At 40.5% G+C, this 24405-nt stretch overlaps 1 protein-coding gene and 1 long non-coding RNA gene across 7 annotated transcripts in view; one reads left to right on the forward strand and one right to left on the reverse strand.

Moving 5' to 3' along the window:
* The window catches only part of PTPRD (protein tyrosine phosphatase receptor type D), a 1010945-nt gene that overhangs the window by 280166 nt on the left and 706374 nt on the right, over positions 1-24405 (forward strand). The gene's annotated exons all lie outside the window — the stretch shown is intronic.
* Positions 149-24405, reverse strand: part of LOC120407469 — a 155052-nt gene continuing 130795 nt past the window's right edge. For 2 of the 5 annotated variants that reach the window (XR_005600004.1, XR_005599999.1), the window contains one exon: positions 18188-18769. This is a non-coding gene — a long non-coding RNA (uncharacterized LOC120407469). Of the gene's footprint in view, positions 505-9186; positions 9317-18187; positions 18770-19473; positions 19572-24405 lie in introns of those variants that run through there. The other 3 variants (XR_005599997.1, XR_005600000.1, XR_005600005.1) reach the window with 3 other exon arrangements.

Here is a 24405-nt window from a genome sequence, read left to right on the forward strand (position 1 = left end):
AAGCAGCAAAGAATCCTGTGGCACCTTATAGACTAACAGACGTTTTCCAGCATGAGCTTTCGTGGGTGAATACCCACTTCTTCGGATGCAAGACATCTCATGCTCATGCTGCAAAACGTCTGTTAGTCTATAAGGTGCCACAGGATTCTTTGCTGCATGTACTTGGAGCATCTTCTCACTTCACATGTACCAAGTTACATGGCTAATTTAGCTAACCACCTTAGCCAAAAAGGCTTCATTGAATGCTGACAATCACAGCAGATCTCGCAAGCCATCTATTAATGGATCTCATTCTTCTCTAGACATCTTATTGCCTCTTCATGTGGCCAGGGCCAGCTCCAGCTCCAGGCACCAGCTCAGCAAGCAGGTGCTTGGGGCGGCCCAGGGGAAGGGGCAGCAAGTCGGGCTCTTCAGGGGCAATTCGGCGGTGGGTCCGTGGAGCCAGCCCTGCATGTGGCTTTCAGACATTCTCCTCCTCACGCCTGTGTGCACTTTGAAAAACGCCTGTGGAGACACACATATTTTACAAAGTTTGCATCATGTAGATGTTTGAATACCACATGCACCAAACTGATATCTATATTATATACACTTACAAAGAAGTGTGTACGGCATATACTCTTCAAAAGATACATGGATTTAAACTTCAGAATATACACATACATACAATATACTTGTTTTAAAATGACTATGAATCTGTGTTTGTATTCTTGTGATTATAAATATCTTCATTATGCCTATAACCCTCATCTTCCCCTCTCACAACCTATTCAATGCACTATGCCTTCTTGAGGACTTTTTGGATAAATTATATAGAGAATTATGTTTGAGTCTGATTAAGGGCTACTGTGTGATGAGTCAGAAAAGTGTTAGGAAAGCACTAAAAAGCAAACAGGGAAACAGTTATAACCCTGTATCTGCAAAAACATCCATGTATGATTTAGCCCAAACTTTCCAGAAAATTCTATGCTCAGATGACATGTGGCACCTGCAATTTCAGTTTCTTTGGTATGGTTTTGGTGAGAGGAAGGTGGAATTTTGGAAAGCTGGCTTCAGCTTTAACTGTGTGTATTAGCCAGCCTCTGTAGTAATGTGTATATATGGGAAGTAAGGTCCGGGCACCAAATTCATTTTTGCTCATCTCCTAAGTCAAATTTTGAGTCTAAGGATCTGAATCTTAGAACAGCTAGTCCTGGAACCCAGAGTGGGAGAGGCTGTCCTGATTTGGTCCTAAGTGGAACACAGGATCAGGTCCAAGAAGTGACTATATCTGAACTGCTCAGAAAGTAGCAACCATAATGTAATTAAATTTAACATCCCTGAAAGGAGGTAAATACCAAGGAAACCAACCACAGTAGCATTTAACTTCAAAAAGAGGAACTACACAAATATGAGGATGCTAGTTAAATGGAAATTAACAGCAATTGTTACAAGACTGAAATGTCTTGAAGCTGCATGGAAACTATTTAAAAACACCATAATAGATGCCAGGTCCTACTGAGGAAAATAGAAAGGAGTATGAACTCTAGTAAGTCAAGTGTAAAAACAGAAATAGGCCAAACGAGTATTTGAAGACTAACTAGTGACAGACACAAAAACTAAGAGTAAAAATGTTACATACATCTGAAACAGAAAGTCTGCCAAATAGTGATGCCGCTGGAAGGTCAACATGCTAAAGGAGCACTCTAAGCCAAAATCATTGCAGAGAAGCTAACTGAATTTTTTGCATCAATCTTCCCTGCGGAGGATGTGAGGGAGTTTCCCACACCTGAGCCATTCTTTTTAGATGACAACGCTGAGGAACTGTCCAAGATTGAAGTGTCAATAAAAGAGGTTTGGGAACAAATTAGTAAATTAAACAATAAGAAGTCACCAAGACCAGATGTTATTTACCCAGGAGTTCTGAAGAAACTCAGATATTAAATTGTAGAATGTGGTATGTAACTTATCACTTAAATCAGCCTATGTACCAGATGACTGGAGGATAATTAACACCACTCTTATTTTCTCACACACATCCCCAAAAAAATGACCTTAGAGGTGATCCTGGCAATTCAGGCTGGTACCAGGCAAATTGGTTGAAACTATAGTAAAGGATAACATTGTCAGACACACAGAGGAACACGATATGGTGGGAAGTGTCAACATAGCTTTTGTAGTGGATAATCATCTTTGAGGGTGTCAACAGGCATGTGGACAAGGGTGTTCTAGTTGATATCATAGATGCCAACTCGCGCCCTCCCCCAGCCCTGCCCCCATTCCAACCCCTTCCCCAAAGGTCCTGCCCCAACTCCACCCCCTATTGGACCCATTCCCCAAATCCCCGCCTCTTCCCTGTGCACGTTGCATTCCCCCTCCTCCCCAGCCCTTGTCAGGTGAAACAGCTGTTTTGTGGCAGCAAGCACTGGGAGCCAAGGGGGAAAAAGTGGGCACACGGTGCACTCAGGGGAGGGGGCGGAGGCAGAGGTGAGCTGGGGCAGGGCGGGCAGCTGCCGGTGGGTGCAGAGCATCCACCATTTTTTCCCTGTGGGTGCTCCAGACCCAGAGCACCCACGGTGTCAGTGCCTGTGGTTGATATAGTGTACTTGGATGTTCAGAAAATCTTGACAAGGTCCCATATCAGCGGCTCTTGAGCAAAAACATGGGATAAAAGGGAAGGTCCTCTCATGGATCAGAAATTGGTTAAAAATAGGAAACAAGGGGGAGGAATAAATGGATAGTTTTCAGAATGGAGAGAGGTAAATAGCAGGGTCCCCCATGGATTTTTATTGTGACCTGTGCTGTTCAACAGATATGTACATGATCTGTAAAAGGGGGGTGGGCAGCGAGGTGGCAAAATTTGCAGATGGTACAATATTAGTCAAGATAGTCAAGTCCAAAACTGATTGCAAAGTTACAAAGGGATCTCACTAAACTGGGAGACTGGGCAACAAAATGAAATTCAGTGTTGATAAGTGCAAAGTTATGTAAATTGGAAAACCTAACCCAGTTATAGGAACAAAATGTTTGGAGCTAAATTAGCGGTTAGCACTCAAGAAAGAGATCTTGGAGTCGTCGTGGATAGTTCTCTGAAAACATCTGCTCACGTGCAGTGGTAGTCAAAACAACTAACAAAATGTTAAGTATCAGAGGAGTAGCCATGTTAGTCTAGATCTGTAAAAAGCAACAAAGAGTCTTGTGGCACCTTAAAGACTAACGGACGTATTGGAGCATAAGTTTTCATGCATCTGACGAAGTGGATATTCACCAACGAAAGCTTATGCTCCAATACATCTGTTAGTCTTTAAGGTGCCACAGGACTGTTAGTTGCTTTTAACAAAATGTTAGGAACCATTAGGAAAAGGATAGACAAAAAGACAGAAAATATCATAATGCCAAGATATAAATCCTGGGACACCCACACCTAGAATGACACGCACACAGTTTTCGTCTCCCCATCTCAAAAAAGATACAAAAATGTTGTTGAAGTTTAATGTTAAAAAATTATATAATACACAGATTAAGAAAAGTGTCTCAGCTCCCAAAGTCCTGATCCAGCATGTATTAGACTTAATGTAAATCCTAGCTGAGTTGTCTTACTAGTTAGATGCATAGCTGATAAGGGGTCTAGACATACCCATACACAAGATCCCTGTGGATCCATTTCACACTGTGGCCTCAGATCCTATTGGAGATAGTAATAGTAGTAGGAGCCATCCACATAAGAGCCACCTCTTGGGGTTGTGGCTAACCTGCTGGTGGGCTTCCATCCCAGCCATTACTCCCTGTTCAGCACCGCCTTGTTACCCCAACAGTGGGCACTGTGTGTCGAGGGGACAGGGGGAGACAGGGCATGAGAAAATATGGTACAAATTTGCACACGATTTTCCATATACAGTTGTACATAGTTTTAGAAAATCAGTCTAATGCAGACAGGGTAACACCTTTCTCAAATAAAATAACATGGATGTATGTTTAGGATCCCATCCTCACAGGTGTGAAAGAGCATCAAATAAAACTTTTCCTTTCCTAGTACATGTAAAATAAAGTGAATTTAAACTCTTAATGTTTTCTGAATGGCTTTATCCCTTTTTCTTCTGTTGCTGCCTCCTCCCAGACACCCTTTGAGCTTTTCCTTTATCCTAGCCAGGAAATCCATGTAGTTGTGCATGCAGTTAACAGTGCAGTCTACTCTTAAAAAGAAAGGAAGATTGACCTTTGGAGACCCACTGTGTCATCTCTTGGGCCTTGGAATCTTAAATGTATTCCTGAGCCGGGGCCCCTTCTAGGCCGGCTATCTTATATGCTGCACAGCCTTTTGTCCCATGTACAAATTGACCCTTCAGTTGATTTGGACATCAGTGGTATATAGCCAGCTGTTTCCAGGGATGATACAACTCTCAGAAGCCTCCAGTGTCACAGCCAGAAGCCAACTTTAATCTGGAATTTTTGAGAACTAAGTCCAAGTCCATGATGATATCCCATGAACAGAAATAGCATTTCAAAAGGAGACTTTTGAAAACCTCAAAGGTGCTTTTATCAGGTGGGTGTTACCCTTATCTGAAAAGGGTATTTTGAAGCCTCAAAAGACATGTTTCTATTAACCTGATAAAAGGATTCTCTTTTAAAGAAATAATAATTGTTGCAGTTAGTTTTCTTTTACTGGGTTAAATGAGAATCTTTTAGAAGAAGAAATGATTACAGCCAATCAGCATTGGTGTAATCAGATTTGTAAGCCATCAGTGAGTATTTTTAAAAAGGGGGGGGGAGTAGGAATACGCTGTATAAGGTATTGGATATTTTGTTGTTGCTAAGAGCTCATTTTAAGGTGAAGAATCATACCAAATTAAACTCTGAATGCCCAGAAATGAGAAACTAATCTTTATTTTCTTTCTCCTGAAGAATGATTTCATTGTAGTAGTTCAGTTTGGGTAATATTTAAAACATTTTCAGGGGCAAGGGGATTATGCTGACTTCTGAACAGTCATTTTAAACTCTGGGGGTCTGATTTTGAATTCACCAGTGCTAGTGTGCAGAAAGAGTACTTGCATTAGGTTACTGGGTCAAATCCCGGAATACATTTATGTGGCTCCACTGACTGTAGCGGACTCAATGGACATACACTGATTTAAACCATCCAAGAATCTGGTCCTGCAGAGTTAGAACACTTCAAATCCAGTCTGTCGTTAAGTCAGGGAAGAGTAGTTTGAGGGAGTGAGACTGTCCCTGGCTTGTCCCTAAAGATTCCCTGGAAATATAAATATTTTTCATTTAAATTAAAATTTGTGTCTATAGGATATATTGCTACTGGAGAAGCCAGGGTAACCTTCCCTCAAGATATATATATATATTTGTTTGCACTAAATATTCAGTAACTGTCCCGGCAGGGAATATATAGTTCCCTGCTGTGGTGGTTTGGTGTTGGGTTTTTGTTTGTTTTGTTTGTTGTGGTTTGCATTATTCTTAAATGTATTATGACGAGCTAGTTAGCTATTTCCCGAGGTTCAGACTCCAAGACTGTTGCCTGGCTTCCTCCCTCTAGGAATTTTACAAATTAATCTGTTTGTCTGCAGCTGTCTAATGAAGTAGATATACATGTATGTGCATGTATAAAAATTTAAATATATATATTTTTACAGAAGGAGTGGGGAAAAGGACAGGAGTTTTCAAAGAGTTTAGAAGGAGAGCATAGGAATCAATTTTTTATCAGCAATCTTCTTCACTACTGATGCAATCAGATCCAGACCATATGTTTTTTAAAATAGAGCTTGTGAGCCAAAAATGTGGCACTTAGGAGCTCATTCTCTCATTTTAGGCGGTGTTAATGAATTACAGAGAGTAATATCTGCCTGTCATACACTTTCTTTCTAACACAGAACAAACTTTTCCCAAAACTGCTTTAACAGTCATCAAGAGAAACTGTTCCATTGTGATTTCTTCCCAGTTAAGTGTACTAGAACAAATTCAGCCCATTTAATCGTATGACATCAGGCAGCAGTGAAAATGCAGTTTGTTGTGAAATTTGGTTTTCCATTTGCTGTTAGAAGCCAAGTGTTCAGCTCTTTTGCAGCTCTTCACTGGACCTTATCAAAGAACACGCTAGCTGGAGGGCATCTGCAGCACTGATCACTCAGAAAGAAATAGAACAGCTGTGTTCCTGACAACTGGAGTAGACATGATGTCCATCAACAAATATCGGGGATATCTAAAACTGTTCACTTTAGCAGGGTGCCCCCCAAAAAACCTGTTAAGTTGTAAATGAGAGTTCTCACTGATTGTCAGTTCCAATTATTATTTTTCCAGTAAATGATAAACATTTTCTTACATTCATATATTAGTTTGCCATGCTGTCATTCATCACCCACAAAGTAGTTCTAGGTAAGAATTATAAGAGGATAAGCTGTTTCAGAAAAGCTAGACTCCCAAGAATCCTCCTATATGGGTACACTGGTTCACTGTGCAAGCACATGAAAAATTTCATAGTGAACATAAATTTCTCAGTTTCTCTTTTGTTTTTAGGCATAAGAGTCAGTTTGTAAGAAAGTGTAGGAAAAACACATCATGTTGTCTTGAATCCTGTCTTTCTCAGTTAAATTTTCTTGATCTGCCCTAATACTGACTCCCATGTTCTGAGACTTTTTTTTTGTTTTATCTGTCACTTACCTTATATTCATGTTATGTTTGACTTTCACTGGACTCATATCAATTTACATAGATTAACACTAATTTTTTCCCATGGGTGCTCCAGCCCCAGAACATCCACAGAATCGGCACCTCTCCCTGGCCCTGCTGCTGGATGGCATGCCACCCAGAGGAAGCAACTAAGGAGAGAAATGTCTCCTAACGAGTTAATTTCGCCCAGGGCAAAAAATGCAAAAAAGGGGGCCACCCAAATACCCCAAAGAACCTGCTTCAATACAGAAATAAAATTCTCTCTGACTGCACACCCCTAGTTGTCACCTACCACCCCACGCTAGACCCCATATGGAGTATCATCAAACTACAACAACCCATACTCAGTGGGGACCCTATCCTGAGAGAAATCTTTCCTGAACCCTCTCTTATGGGCTCAACACAACTCCCAACCTCTCCAAGCTCATCATCAGAAGCAAGCTCCCTACAGACCAGGACAAACCAACTCAAAGCAGCACCAGACCCTGCCAGAACAAATGCAAAACCTGCAAACATATTTCCACTGCTACAATGATCAACGGCCCCCACAACACACCTGTCATGGGTCATGCAACATGTGCTGTACCTCATCCAGTAAATGCCCCAACAACAACTATGCGGGTGAAACAAGACAATCAGTATGTTCTCATATAAACTCACCCAGGAAAATGATAAAAAAACAAAAACACTCCATCATCTGTGAGTGGACATTTTTCACAAAGCAATCACTTTAAATCTGACCTATCAGTCCACAACCTCAAAAGAAACCTGCCCAACATTTTCAAAAGATGAGCCAGGGAGCTTAAATACAGAACTTTGCTAGACACTAAAAATCACGGTCTTTATAAAAACACTGGATTTATGGTTTATTACAACAATCTGTAACCCACAACCCCCCCCCCCATTTTGTCCTATGACTACAGGGGTGTTAACAAGCCATTTCACCTTGAATAGTCCTAGAATATGTGCTAACTACTTATGTTAAACTATCTGTTTGATCTTGTATTTATCTGTGTCACTCTTAGTACCACTCCCATACCTGAAACAGAACTCTGTGTAGCTGGAATGTTTGTCGCTCACCAACAGAAGGTGGTCATAATCTAGCTTTTAGCTTTTACAGCTGCTACACAAGAGACAGTAGGGCAAGATATCTTAATTGTGTTTACTTGTGTATAGCCATGAAAACAAAAATTGATTGAAGCTCATTTGGAAGCAACAAGACTTCTTCCTACCTGCTGTTAGTAAGTTAAGAGGGCTATTCAGTATAATTCAAGAAGATTTTTGTTCTCTTCCTTTTTAAATAAATGATTTATAATCTCACTGGTTCCAATTTGCTGTAAGCAAAACATCCGATTACTTATGTGTTTAATATGAGTTATTAAGTTCTCATTAGACTAAATTACCACCCTTAGAGCTCTACAAAACTACTCTGAATTAATTTGTATATTTCAATAACTATGTACATCACCTGTTCTTAAATACCATTGATACTTTTAAGATTTGCACTACAAACGTTTTCTCCAAGAAGTTTAGGTCAGATTACACCACATGGTTTACCATATGGATCAATACGCTTTCACAAAAATTACTTTCTCTTTTAAGTGTCTCTCTCATGTTGCATTACAGTGTTAATTAGATTCTGTATGATTAGTGATGGGTGAACCTCAAAAGGTTGAGAGATTGAGTTCTGTGTTGCTTAGCCCTTGGAGCATATCCAGGTATATTTTGAACACTGTTAGACTTGATATCAGGCTTGAAGTCTCAAGGAACCAGATATTTTTTAAAAAGAGATTTCCATAGTTTCCTAATTTCAACATGTCCAGAAATGCTCCAGGAATACCCTTTCTTGCCATATTTCAGTAGTTCTATTCCTGGGCCTGCCCAAGTGCAGAACTGATATATAATACGAAGTAAACCAGAGAGTTTGATTTGAGTTTTGAGCAATGGTTCTTGTCAGTACTTGTGACAGGTTTGCCTATCCCTAACATGGATGTGTAGTTGCTTCACTGGCTCTCAGTGATGGTTACTAGCTGTTCAGGACCGAACTTTGTCTGCCTTGTCCTTTCATTTCTCATTCCATATTGAGAGATATCTGAAGTCCTATATACTTAAATCTTTTTGTAAATACCATCTTCCAAGCTAGGAGGAGTATAGAATGGTGACACAATGAGCACTGTTAGTTTTACAATGAGTTACTGTCTGGTAACAATTGTTTCCTGGGGAGCTATTGCAAGATACTTTTTGGTAACTCCTATTATGATTTTATATTTACACTAATACATATTTAATACAGACAAAACTTACAACTGCCCTTTTGTGTGTGTCTCTTCTCTTTGGGAATTATACTTGGAACACTTTGTTCTTTTCTGCAGAGGAACTAACCTGCATATGTTAGCTATAAACACCATCAGATTCTTGGAATAAAATGGAAATATCAAAATCAATACAAAGTCTAGTTTTAGTCTGAAGTAGTTTCCTTTTATTAGTCAAACCTGAAAATATGTTGCTAGCTTGTGGGGGCCTTGTATGTGTTAATATTTTTTATTTCCTTTTTTTAGAAAGCAAAGGGGAAAAGGACATGCAGAAAGTTAGCTGTATTATCCTGTTCTTTGTTGCGTTAGGACAGCTGTTAGACTGGATATTGGGCATCTTGATGGGAAAAGTCCTAGAAAATTTAACAGAAAATTAGACTTTTCTAAAGTTGCCGTCCTATAGAATTTAGTAGAAAAGTATATCTTTGCTGTAGAATTACATAGGTTTGTTCAAAATAACCTTTAGAATGGATATAACAGCATATTAAATTCTATTACTTTTTAGACTAATTTCTATAGAATCCCACTAACATTAGCTAGAACCATATTGCTTTCAGCACTGTTAATTTCATAAGGATTGTTTTGTAACCTAAAAATAAAACATAGGCTGAAACACCTTGAGGATAGTATAGCAAACCCCAAGGTCAGTGACCTATTTTTTTCTTATTCTCTGTACTCTCCACAACACCGGATAACCATGCTGCTATTGTGTAGGGGGTAAATTGCATATGTTTGGCCCATTTACTGTGTTCTGCAAACTGCATATATTGACTTCAGATGGACTCAGGCAACTGCTTAAAGTTGAGTACAAACTTAAATGTTTTGCTGAAACAGGTTCTTGGTGCAGTGTATATACTGAGGGGAGTATGCATTTTAGGCAATTTTCTCTGCGTAGGTGACTCACTGTCTCTTTGAATAGCAACTTCCAATCTTCTTTGTGTGGGCCTGGCTTGACATGAGTAATTAAGCATGGATGAGGGCTCATTTTTGGGGAGACAGGATTAGGGAGGGAAATGGACCAGCAGGCTGGAAACAGAATGTCTGCAATAGCTAAGATAAGTGAGAACACTCAGGAAACAATTTACAATGGACAGGATAACAATGGATAAGATAAGTCAGGAATGTAAAGATGAGGTAAAAAGTAAGATTTATTGACACTAGCACTTTTGTCGACAAAACTTTTGTCAGTCAGGGATTTGAAAAAAAAACCACTCCTGACTGACAGAAGTTTCTCCAACGAAAGCACCGGTGTGGACCGTGCTATGTCAGAGGGAGACATAGCTACTGCTGCTCGTTGGGGGTGGCTTAATTATGCCGGCAGGTGAGCTCTTTCCCATCAGTATACAGCAACTACACACAAGACCTTACATTGGCACAGCTGCAGCAGGACAGCTGAGCTGTTGTAAGGTCCATAGTTTAGACGTAGCCTGAGTTGTACATGGAAAGTGTGTGGACAGAGATTGATTCTACAAAGCCAATCCCAAAACGAGCAGTGCAATGTAATGTTTATAAAGGAAGAGGTATATTGTGAAACTTTGGATGTGTGCTGTGCCCTGTAAACACCCCTACACTTGAGCCTAATCAACTCAAGTGTAGTTTGATGGTATGCCAATGACGAAACCCCAGTGATGAATTTAAGGTCAAGTTGAGTTCTTGGGAGCCAAATGGATAAGGTGCCAGAAGCTATTGAATTGATAGGGTCTCAGAAGCCATCCCACCATGGGGATGCATAAATGATGATTCAGTACGCCAAGCTCACCCCTTTCTCTGTCACCAAAATACATATTCTCAAACCTGTTTACCTTCTGAATTGTAACGAGCTACAGACGATGAATGATTTCCCATGTATTCATCATCTGTAGCTCATTTCCACTAAGAAAGAGGTAAACAGAAAATTATAAAAAGCACTGTTGCTATTGTATACAGTGGTGTTGTAGCTGTGTTGGTTCCAGAATATTAGAGAGATTAGGTGGGTGAGGTAATATCTTTTATTGGACCTACTTCCATTTCTGTAGTCTCTCTCTCCCCAACAGAAGTTGTCCAACAGAAGATGTTAACTGTTGATATTGATTTTTTTTATCTTGGTGTTATCAAGCAAACCTTAGTTAACAAATGATTTTTATTGCAGAGTTTATTTTGAGGTATTTAAGGGTAAAACCAATCTTATATACAGCCACCAGTTTCTTTATAAAATCATTTCTATTTTCTATCTTTCTTGACCACATTTGGTCTCCACTATTGCTTGTTTCTGCAATCATTTCTCCTCCTCCTCCCCCCCGCCATCTTTCTGCTACTGCTAAATGCATGGCAAACTGTGACAGCATGGCACATTTTTGTACGAGAATGATCCTTTAATGCTGGCAGTGGTCTTAGCAGGATAAGCCATTTCAATGATAATATCATCCTCCATTCATTATTTTCCCTACCCTCCTCTAATGAGCTGTTGCCACTCCGGAGAGTTCTACTCTTCCAAATGTCTTGCATGAATTTGCATATGGTATAAGATTTGTGACATAGAATATTCCTTACTGAAAAATAGGATGCTATTGAACTATGGAACCTTTTAATCACTATATAATCTGTTAAGGTACCATGTGCGAATGAGATAAATTGAGGTCTGAACTTACTCCATTCTGTACACCATAACAATTTATCTCTTGTATTGATACAAGCCCTGAAAATGAAAGCTGAACAGATATACAAATATCTACTCTCCAGTTGTACAGTACATGTGAGGTGCTTTCAGACAATCTGCATACCGGTAGGGAGTGCAATGGGGAATGTATGTGCAGAACCCCTGGGCTTTGACTGTTGTCATTCAAGAAATACTGTCTCAGAGAAGAGAAGATATTTTAGGAAACAGTAACAATACCCAAGTCAACCAGTATCTCTGGAACTGAGAGTTATTCTGGGATGTATAATTTTTAAGGTAATATTTGTAGGAATGCTACAATAAATGCATAGTAGCCATACGTGCTGGAACTAGGAGTGCTGGGGTTGCTGCCGCACCCCCTCGCTTGAAGTGGTTTCTATCATATGAAGAGTTTACAGTTTGGTTCAGTGGCTCTCAGCACCCTCACAGTACGCATTGTTCCAGCACCCTTGATAGTAGCACTCACTACAAACAGATAACGTGGACATAACTGTTCTGCCAGTTTGGACGTTTATTATTTGTATTTCAATAGCATCTAGGAGCCCCAGTTATGGACCAGAGGGCAGATTTACTGAGGTATTTAGGCATCTAAATATGCAGATCGATGCTCAGTGAGATTTACAGAAATGTCTTAGCAGGTTAGGTAACTAGACTGCTAAGGGCCTTTTCAATTCCTACTCAGTACCTATCTGAGTGTTTAGGCACCTAAATACCTCTGAAAAGCTTGTCCCAGGACCCAATTATACTCAGTGCAAACACAGAACAAAACCACAATCCCTCTGTGTTAATACTGTCCCCTAAGTGGTGTAAGGGACAAGCAAGATTAATAGAAATCCCGAAAGTTCCAATAGGAATGCTACAAGCTTTGAGTCAGGTTAATAAAAACACATACAGTAGTTGTTCACTGCTGCTCATTTGTATTTGGGGGGTTTTGTGTCATTAGTTTTGTCACTCAGCAGCTGGGACCTCACAGCCTAGAAAATGCCCTCAGATTTGGAAAAACTACTCAACCATGTTGTACCTTAAAAGACTGAAGACTGGCATTGTGCATGTTTAATCAGATTGTATACACATCTGTGCTCTGCAATACAGCTTATGTGGGGAAAGTATGCACCCTGTCACTTCCTATTGATCAGGAGATACATAGAAATAGGACAAGTCCACTGGATCACTGAGTCTAAGCATCAGGCTAAAGAAAGGAATAAAGCCCTGAAACATTTAATTTCCTCAGACACTATTTCTTCACCTGTTGTCAATTTATTCTTAATTAAAAAGCGTATACACAAATATTTACCACTGTCAATTACCCCATTATTTCATATGTGGTCTCTTGTAAAAACAAAGCCTTCAGTCCTGTTATATTGTCCCCTCCTTTAACCATTCTGATCTCAAAGGCCCCTACCCTGATTAACTTTCTTCATTTAAAACCAGTCAATAAATTCCTTGGCTGTCTTAAAGAGTTGAGTAATCCCAAGGTACTCTTACTGCATCCACATTTGTCCCAGCCTCTAGTGTCTTGAGGTACAAGAGCACTGGGAAATGAAGCAGGCTCTCCAGCAACACAATATAGGCAGGCTCGGTGCAAGGAAGTTTCACGCCCTAGGCGAAACTTCCACCTTGCACCCCCGCAGCCCTGCAGCAGCTCCCCGCCCCCTCCCTCCACCCTGAGGTGCCCCCCCGCCCTGAGGCACTCCCGCGGCAGCTCCCCGGCCTGGGGAGCTGTGCGGTACCTCCCCACCTCAACTCACCTCTGCTCCGCATCCTCCCCGAGCACGCCGCCTCTGCTCTAATTCTCCTCCCAGGCTTGTGGCGCCAAACAGCTGATTGGCGATGCAAACCTGGGAGGCAGGAGAAGTGGAGCAGCGGCCGTGCGCTCGGGGAGGAACTGCTGTAAAAAAAAAAAAAAAAAAATGAGGGCACCGCTTTTTGGTGTCCCCAAATCTTGGCGCCCTAGGCAACTGCCTAGTTCACCTTAATGGTAGCACCAGCCCTGAATATAGGGCGTTAAACTAGGCTTGTTGGCCTGGAACACTTGCAAGGTTTTGTTAGTCAGGTGTTAAGGCTATGGTTTTTAGACCTATGATTAGGTTCACTTCCAATTTTTCAAGGTGCGTACATAATGAGTTCATATGCCATATTGCTTTGAATCTGCAACATTTATTTTCTGGTGCTATAGAAGCAGTTAGAGGTAGAGGCATCCTTTTGCAGCTGAACAAGATGGGTAGAGCTAATTCAAAACTCTGAGTTCACTCAATGGCACCCTACAGCACTGTCACTTAGAATGGTTCAGCTTGCTTCCTTCTCTTTGGCAGGCAGGTGTGTGAGAGAAAACCATAGTCCTACCACCTCTTGCCCTTTTTGGAGAAATTTGCACCACCGGAATAGACAAAGAGAGCAGTCCCTAGGCTAACCAGAGTGTAGGAATTGTGATTGTCCTTGGCCCTTGTGTGTGAGATGTAGGAGGCAAGAGAAAAAAAAAAGTTTTTGTACCCTTCTTTCCACGCCCGCTCATGTGGAAGGGGCAGGCGAATCTAGCCTTAAATAGCCTGAGAGGCATAGATAGCTAATAGGTAGCAGGGTTCTTTTGCTAACCCACTCTGTCAGCAGTGTTGGAATCTTGCAGGTAACTGCCGATGGCCTAATTTTGGCAATTAATTCATCTTTGATTATTAGCAAGTAAATATGCCCAATGGTCTGTGATGGGATGTTAGATGGGGTGGGATCTGAGTTAGTACAGAGAATTCTTTCCTGGGTGCTGGGTGGTGAGTTTTGTCCACATGCTCAGGGTTTAAATGATCGCCATATTTGGGGTCGGGAAGGAATTTTCCTCCAGGGCAGATTGGCAGAGGCCCTGGAGGTTTTTCATCTTCCTCTGCAGTGTGGGGCCCGGGTCACTTGCTGGAGGATTCTCTGCACCTTGAGGTCTTTAAACCACGATTTGAGGACTTCAATAACTCAGACATAGGTTAGGAGTTTGTTACAAGAGTGGATGGGTGAGATTCTGTGGCCTGCATTGTGCAGGAGGTCAGACTAGATGATCATAATGGTCCCTTCTGACCTTAAAGTTTATGAGTCTATGATGGATTCCTCCTGACTCAGTGTAACTGGTGGGGCTTGTTAACTCCACCCTGTCTACAAAGAAAGTGTCCTAGGCTCTGGCTGGATAGGGTTGACACCGAACACCCCTCAATGAGGTAGTCAGGGTAAAGGAGAAAATTTTGAGCTGGAGCATATTATATTGTTGTTGTTTTCTTTGTAAATAAACCTAAGCTCAGAAAGAATCTGATTTTTTTTTTACCCAATATGGACAGTGTTTTCCAAGAGAATGGAAAAGGTATATCTGCTCTGAGCATCTTGTCTGTACCTTCCCTCTACCTCACTCCTCACCCGATGTTCTGCTCTTCATTAGTTCTGAGTAGCTCATAGGGCAAGAATTTCAAATGTGGCTGTCTAAAAATGAAGTCTGTAAGAGCGGCAGGTGTTGAGCCCCTCTGAGAATTTGTTATCTAACGTTGGTATCTAACTATGGAGCCCAACTTTAGGCTCCCATATTTGAAAATGTGTACACTTAAAATGTATGCAATAGTGGAAGAATAGAAGCAAATTTACATAAAATGTGTTTCCTTGTGATTGTCATCTGGCTATTCTAGGGTTCCTTGGGCCTCCTGTCATGCTGGATGGAGCTTCTTGCTTTATTTGATGAAGGTGTTGATTGTTGTTTTGTCCGTTTCATCTTTGCGCTCTTTTCAGGATGATCTATAATAGAACTAGTGTCATTTAATAGAGGATGTGAATCCGCTGACTAAGCTCCCTTCATTATGTCAGAATTGGTTATTTCTTATGCATGGCCATTAGATGTGGGGAAAGGCAGGGTTAAAACCTTTCTGACCAGAGCATAAGGAGCCTGGATGTTTTATGAATAGAGCACTAATACAAGTCTATATTAGTGAGATGAAATTCCCTTGAAATCCCCTTTAGTGCTTGTGTCTTCCAGAAGAATTATAATAATGACTTCCCTATTCAATTAACCTCTTTTAAAGTATTGTATTAGTGATTGTGGGTCATCTCAATGAGGATGAAATTGGCGCATGCAGAGCAGAGGGAAGATATGAAGTCGAAATGGCACAAGCTGAAAATTCAATCAGAAAATCACTGATAAAAGTACTTCAAAGTCTCTGTGTCAAGAAAAAAGGCATCCATTAGCATAATTATGAATTTTGTTTCAAGATGTGAAACTCACAGACTAATAATGATGGGAGTGACTTAGGGAATGGTCATATTACCGATTTCTTGTATTTTTAACCAACTTTAAAGAATCAAACGGCAGATCCTAAGAGTACTGTGTCTCTCCTGCTCTGCCCAGTGGGGTAAGCCCTTTGGTGATCACAACCAGATAACTGTCCAGGAATTTTCTGACAATTGATATTCCATAAATGCATGCCCTCCCAAAGCATATGTTTGTCTTCTTAACTTTAAGTCCTGACTAGCACCCTGGTATGTTAACATTTAAATATACTTAGTATTAATGACACTTACGTAGCACCTTTTTATCTAAAAGATCTCATAGTACTTTGCAAGGGTGGTAAAGCATTATCAATCTCCACGTTTATCTAGTATATAAATAGTAAATGCAGTCAGTTTTTAGAGAGAGCTTTTAAGTTGAGCAAAGGGCTTTTGCTTTTCTGAATTACCTTCCTTATGGTGCCCTGGAGTCAGTGTCAGTGAAAGAATTGGCAGCAGCTGTGAAAATTGTGCCCTGTGCCAGTAAATTGTTACAGGATTGTCACAGAATGGTTGGTAATTCTTATTTCACGTTGCCTTCCTGTTCAGGAATCCACACAGAGAAGTAGATGCCATGTAACTACCCAACAAGTATGTTACTTCAAAGTTCATCAGGTCATTTTTGCTGGCTTTCATTTCCACACAATTCCCCCTTCCCCCTCCCCAACCTTCAGTTTATCTCAGGATTTTCCCACCCCATTGTCTGGAAACAGCTGAGAGTTCCCTCCTACAGTTGCTACTGTCCTATTCAGCTTGCTCTGGTTCTCTGGCTCTAATGTGAATAATTTAGATTCCCTGTTTCATTCCTAAACTGAGGGAAAATGAATCATATATTTGAAAAAGACTAGTGACCTAAGACCCATCATGATACGGATTAATAAGAGTTATTTGCTTTTTATTTAATCTTTGATGCCCATTGTGACTTTTCTGAGTATCTTGCAAAGTCAGCTCCTGGCTCATAGCAGGGCAGATTGGCATCAGCTTGTATATACAACAGAAATTGTACCATTGCTGAATATTTTTTAACATGAAATCCTGTCTCTGCTGCTGTGTGGTGGGGTTTGTTGTGGAGAGCTTGTGTAGGGGGAACTCTGCAATGCTCTGCAACAGCTCTCACACATTACATCAGTATGAGAGATGGAAAATGGTTGTGACACTATGCAGGCCACCACTGGCTCTGCAGCTGTACAGATTCACTGCCTCTTGTGGACAAGACAGCACAGGGGTCATGGCTGATACTGCAGCCTTCACTAGTGCTCCACAGCTGAGGGGAGAGGAGTTCCCTCTGTAACAGGGCCGGCTCCAGGCACCAGCTTAGCAAGCAGGTGCTTGGGGTGGCCACTTCGGAGAGGGGCGGCACGTCCAGCTATTCGGCGGAGCGTCCCTCACTCCCGGTCGGAGCAAAGGACCCCCCCGCTGAATTGCCGCAGATCACGATCGCGGCTATTTTTTTTTTTGGCTGCTTGGGGTGGCAAAAACCCTGGAGCCGGCCCTGCCCTGGAAAACTCCTATAAGCCCATTCAGGTTTTGCACAGGGATTCAGGATTTGGCCCTTTATAAGACTGCTTCATCTGGTACCTGCTGCTTTCTTTTCACTGAAAGCATCCCATCATACCCCATTTGAAAAGAGAAAATGTCTTTCCATGTCTCATTCATATACCTGAGTTATCAGTCTGATCCATATCAATCTTCTCTCCCTCATATAAATAAACTAAATCCAAACCTCTTTCTTTGTTTTGCAGTCTGTCTGTCCCTGTTTGTTTCAGGTCATGATGAGAGGCAGTGATATCAGAGTATCATGCCTCTTTAAAGATGCTCTAGGAAATATTGTCAGAACATCAACATTCCACAAACCTATAACCTGCTAATCAGATTCCAGTTCCAAGCTTCTAGCTTAATAAAAAGGAGGTTAGAATGCTAATCTGTTGGCAATGAAATCTGGATTCCCAATTAGTGCTTTACTCGCTATACTTCCACACTCACTCTCCCCCAGCACAGATTATCTACAGGCCCTTCTATACTAACTTTGTGTTGATGAGCACAGAACATCTGTGGCATAGTTATTTTCCTTTTAAATCTAGACTTGAAATAGTATATGATTTTCCCATGCTGCCTTCCCCTCTGGGTGTGATTTTTAAGCTATTTTATCTGACCTTGCCAAGAGCAGCATACCCCAGCTTTATCCATTGCCGGAACCCCCTGCCACAACACACATGCACACCCATTTAATAGTCTGGTTTTAATTTAGTGTAATTTGAAACAGGGCAAAGGCAAAGCAACATTTGTGGTCATAAATTATTATCCGTTTACATCTCACTAAAGATTTCTCCCTAATATTCTCTGGTTGGGTCATATGCCTTTAAGCATGCAGGCAAAACAGAGGAGTTGAAAATTCTGTTGACAGGTAAATGTGAATCATCGTGTATCATTCAAAGGAAAATAATCAAGCTCTTTTCAAATAATATAAAATGTAAAATGATTGCCTGTTGGGGAGGAGGGAAGCTTATCAGCATCTCTTCTATAGAAAATGATTTCCATTTTGTAGCTGGAGGAACATATGCTTCAGCTTATCTTGTCACTTGACTGCAGTCTCTGATATTTATTAACAGTTGATTTCCTGTAGATCTGTTCTTTCCTGTTTTTCTCCTCCCATCCCACCAATCAATTATTTCCCTGAAAACTACATCTGTTCTTCTTTTCATTATCATTTCCTTAAAGAAGATTATTATTTCATTATTGGTGTTGAAGAGGCATTGGTAATGAGTGGTGCAGCGCTGGTTCCATGCACGATTACAACAGTCAATGTTTGAGGCTTCCCCCCTCCTTCCTTAATCATTTTATCAAAGCCTGTGAGATTGAACTTTTGTAGTCACTGCAAGAAAATACAGAAATTATGAATTATGTCTTCAACAGAAGATTTGGTATTCACTAGGGGGTTCACATGAAATAGAGGCAGGGCTGACTTCAAAGACGTGGACAATTGTGTACATCTACAAGACATCTTTTACAAAGCTAGAGCCCTGTGGGTGAGCAGTACATTGGCGTAATATTTTAGCAGCATATACCCCTATATCTAAGACTTTGGCACTATCAAGAGAGTCCTGTAAGCTGTTATTCACATGCCGTACATCTCAGTAGTTGAGCTTTTAATAATTTTAAAAGATTTTTTCACCTTTCAGATACTTCCACTTGTAGCTTTCTCAATCTCTCACATCTTTTTCTACTTAATCCTAGTATCTGATTTATTTTTTTTTATTTTGTATTGATCATTGTCCTTGATGCCTGCCTCAGAGAATTAGAGGGTATGGCTGGTATTATATCCCCATTTTTGAAATAAGACAATTTAAAATAGCAGAAAAGCTTCAGTGACACAATGTGCCTGTTCTGCTTTGATCACAATTTGATAAAGCTTTGCAAAGACTTGGTGAGCTATTTAAACAGATATCTGCTTACACCCAGGAAAGACAAAAATGGTATTATATAAAGCCCCGTGTTTCTCCATTGCCTGCAGATTGCACTAGATTTCAGATTATCTGCTGCTATGAGAACTGATTAGATGAAAATACTCTTGTTTACCTGAGCTCTGAGTTTTCAAGCATCCACCCTACTGTTAAGTTATTGCTGTGTAGCTGCATAATATTCCTGTTGTGAAATTCTTGCTTATGTCAGTACATCTGTGAAACAAATAGTAACCCATAAAGAAATGTAAATTCAATTCTCGCAAGGCTGTGGGAACCCTTTACGCAATGTTAAATTGCACCCATATAGCCATGCAGCATGAAAAAAGTGTTAAATTTATTGATGTAAATGGCAAACAAATAGCTAGGATATGATTTGATATTAAATTGGCTTAAATCATGGGTTCAACCCCTCTCCCCCAAAACAAAGGGACTGTGAACCTGCTGTGATTGAGTTTGGGTGTTCTCAGTCCCTGTCTTGCTTGCTGATTGAAGCAGGACCATGTGAGGGTGGATCTGAGGGAAGCTTTAATGGGCTTTGCTCCAGGAAATCAGAGCAACTTCCAAGGCCATGACCAGCAGAGTCTGAGATGACTCTGCTGGTGTGTAGGACTCTTGAACAGGAGAGAGATAGTACATAGAGTCCTGAGAACCAAAGGTGCTTTGCAGAATTCCAAAGCTCTGCTGTGAGGGGCTAGGACTAGAGGTAGGTGAAACTTGTCAACTGAAACATTTTTGGCAAAAAATACAGATTCTGCAACACTGAAATGTTTTGTACATTTTTGACATAGATTTGGGGGTGGGAGGGTAAAAAAATCTGGAAAAAAATCTTCTTTTGTTTCAGCATTTTCAAAACAAAATGCTCGAATTTTTTTCAGTTCAAACGACCTTTTGTTTAGATATTTCTTTTTTATTTTAAAAATTAAACAGTATTAAAACGCTCAACATTGAAATGAGGCATTTCATTTTGAGTTGAATTAAACATTTCATTTCCCCAGAAACAATTTAAAAAAATTGATTTGCAGAATATTTTGAAAATATTCATTTTGGGTTCAACGTGTGATAATGACTTTTTTTAGAATTGCCAATGAACTGAAATAATCTGTGATTTGTCTAGCTCTTGTTAGGTCCTAACTTGAAGAGGAGCCTCTGACAGCCTGCTCAGGCTACTGGTTCTATAAAGAACCAGAGGAATGGGCCTTTCTTCTCTCCAGTAGGGGAAAAAGGCAGTGGAGGATCAGCAACAGTAGAAAATGAAAGTAAACACTGCAGGAGCTGCCAGGAAGCAGAGTAAGGAGCTGGTGCTATTTGGGAGTCAAAGTCTCCTTCCTTGCTCTTCTGTAGGTTTTAGTCCCTCACTGTCCTCTTCCCTAAACCCTGAAGACTCATCTCTGCCTCTTTACAGCAGTTGCCAGAGCCAGAAATTAGCAGCAGCTTCTTCCCTTTCTTGTTTTCATGTGGCATGCCTGCCCTTCCCTTGCTGCTTTTGCATTTGGCATACATATACATATGTACCCAAGTATGCATACTCAACCACTAACCCATAACACACGTGCTAGAACCTTGCTTCTCCTCTTGAGGCAATCACACATCATTTTGCCTTTCAACTCCTTGAACAGTATTTTGGAGCCAGATTCTCTGGCCTAGGTGATGTTTTCATGCAGCACAGGAGTGGTCAGGGGAGCAGGCAAAGATGGTAGTATGCCCTTACGTGAGTAGTCCCAATGAGGTCAGTGGAAGAACTTGTGTAAGTGCTACTTATCAATAAAAGTTGCAGAACTGGATTAAATAATAAGTTTCACCTGCACATCTGTATACAGTGCAATTCAAATGTTTAACTCTTATAAAGCAACCCATTAATATTATGCCACACATACAGTATTGACATTTTATCATAGTAATTTGGCAGAAAAAATACTGTGTGATGATTTTCTCGTGATAATTTTCATACTTACAACAGTCCAATAGTCTATCTTTACTAAAATATCTGGAACTCAGCGATAAACATTCACAATTCTCTAATCAAGATTTTGATTTTAAAACATGCATCACATAAATATTTTGTAGTTTTCACTAGTATTTTCTTAAATAGGTCCTTTAATTAGTAATGTGTTTCCATAATAGACCTTAGCCTGTTTGTTACAATTTGGCGTTTAGAAAATTGCTACAGTGAGAACTTTGCAGGCAATTCAATGGTTATGAATATCTACTGCCCCGACACCAGTTCAAAAAGGTTTCTATAGAGAAGTCAATGATCCATACCCTGGTATTATACATTTCTACTGATTTGTGAGGTCCTGAAAGAAGGTGCTTATCTAATCTGGCTATCCTTAATTACCTAATATGTATAGTGAGATGACAAACTCCCTGGTGCTACTTGTAGAATTTCCTCCCTCCTTGCCATAGGTGAAAAGTATCATTGCAGTGTATTTGCCATCCTGGTACTTTGGAAATGTTGGCATTGTACAAGAAACCAAGAAATGTGATTGCCAAACTATTCTTTTTTACAAAGATTTTTTTAGGAAAATTCTTAAGACAATTCCCCCAAAGTGGAGATCAAAGTTGGCTGATCTTAATGGAATGCACTGCTGAATGACAAACGCAGAGGGTATGTCTGCACTGTCATCAGAGGTGTGACCGCAGCTTGGTTAGGCAAACCTGCACTAAATTTAACTTAGTTAGCTTGGTTACCAATAGCAGTGAAGAAATGGCACAGTCGCAGAGACTCTAGCACAGGCTACAAGCATGAGTTCTGGGCAGGCTTGTGAAACTTGTGCGGAAGCCAGAGGCGGCTCTAGGATTTTTGCCGTTTCCCTCCCCCACCCCACCCCAAAAAACAACCAACCCCCCCCCCAACTTTAGAGTGCAACTGCCAAAGCGCAAAAAAAAAAAAAAATAGGTGGCCAGAATGCCGCCCCTGAAATTGTGCCGCCCCAAGCACGTGCTTGGTTTGTTGGTGCCTAGAGCCAGCCCTGGCAAAAGCCCATGGCACCGCATCTTCACTGCTGTTTTAACAGTGTGCTAGATATAAGTTAATGTAGGTATGCTAACATGAGCAGCAATCACACCTCCTATTGCAGCGCACATATTCTAATTCTTAGTGCAGAGACCCTCCCATTCTTAATTTTTCTCAGTAGTAGTGCAATAGGAATCAATGAAACTACTCCCATGTTTAAAGTTAAGAACACGCTTTAAGTGTTCTCAGGATCAAGGGAACACACCAGCACCCTATCAAATCTTGTTCCTTCAGGCAGGAAAATCTCTACAACACTATTGTTCAGTAAAAGTATTGTGGCATGGAGACAAGCGGGAAGGATGAAGTCCTGCTGCTGTGCCACCATGCTGCCAAAACATAACCGTTGAATGCATTTGGCTAAATCACCAAATGCAAGCAAGACAGTTATTCATATGAACACAGGTCTTTCAGATACTAGTTCCTTACACAAGTGCAGGAATAAAACATAGTTAGGTTTAGTTCACCATATTCTAACTGAAATGAACTGGGTGGAGAATTATTGACCAACTTTTTAAAAGAAAAAAATTCCCCTGCTATAGATTACCAAAAAGGGAAATCATTTGACATTCCAAGTTTCTATTCACCTTCACCCCTCTCCAGCTCTCCATCAAGAAAAGTAACATAAATTTTGCTGGTTTGTAACTGGATTAAATTGAAATCTTCAAAGTTTCCAGACTTTTCCCCATAGAAATACCACACAGAGTATCAGGCCAAATTATACTTCATCTATGGGCAGTTCTATGTTGGAACTATATCACTGTTCTATAGCATTTCATTTTTCTCAGTCACAACTCTTATGCTGATTCTTGGCAGAAAACAAAGAAATTGTTTGTTTCTTTCCATTACCTGCATTTGGCCTGTGCCATTTGTGGGCATGGCATTCCCTGGCAAAGATGTCTCAACAAATTCATCTTCCCACTTCTCTGGTTCTGAGGGATTATTCCATCTTGTAAGATCATCAAAAATGTTTGTTAAAAAATAAAATAAAAACCACCTCCAATATCTGTATACTTTGGTGTCGCCTGCCACAGCTAAAGCAAGAACTAGCCATGTTTTAGGGAAAAAAACCTTGGCTGCAATATCCTTTCTTGTTTCTATTTCAGGACTTAAATCATCTTGTATATTTCCATAGCAAACAAATAAAACATTAACATTAACAGATCATAATGTAGCTCTAGTTTAGTATAGAAAAGATTCATGCAGGCTCTTAGATTTTATGGTGATGGGGGCTATATCACTACTTAGGCAGATTATGTTGATTATTCATATGACTTTTTTGTATAGATATTTGTATTATTACTGATAAACTGATTTTATTAATGTGTCTGAGGACATCCTATATTTTTGGATAATCAGAGGTCTAGATAAATGAACTCAGTTTCTCTTCAAATTTCAGATCCAAGGGAGAAAAATGAATTTTACAAATTTGGCTAATAAGGTTTACCTATATTATCTGTACAGCGATGATGTGGTTAGCATTGTACAAGATACAGATATGCACAGGCAACTAAAATTCTAGAATTTCCTAACTTATGATATTTCACTTTGAAAGCTTACCATATTTTTAATGCAGTTATTAAGTGAAATCTACCAGCTTTTAAAAAAGCAAACTGAAACAATGGAGATTCTACCATGTGGAATCACATTGAAACTTGCATGGTTCTTCAGCTGGGTTGGAACCTTAGATCCAAAATACAGATCTCTGCCCCTTGAGGTAAGGGAGTAACTGATAGCTCTAGTAGGTTGTCATCCTCTGTGTGGACCAGCCAGTAGAGGGGGAAGAGGCACACGCCTTGCCAGTAGATTTCACAGATATTTGCTTAGAGCTGAAGAATGCTGAAATTTAAGAAACCTGGGTTCTGTTCCAGGCTGTGGAAGGGAGTGTAATCTAGTGGTCACAGACCTTTTGCCCTAGTTCCCCCTGCCAAGACTGACCCTTCTGCACCATCCCCTCCAGCCTGTTCATGTCCCACTTCTGTCTCTTTCTTCCTCCACCCACAGGTCATCATCTCAGTCCCAGTTCCTCCTCTTGGC

Source organism: Mauremys reevesii, linkage group 6 (genome assembly GCF_016161935.1).
Source record: "Mauremys reevesii isolate NIE-2019 linkage group 6, ASM1616193v1, whole genome shotgun sequence".
NCBI lineage: Eukaryota > Metazoa > Chordata > Testudines > Geoemydidae > Mauremys > Mauremys reevesii.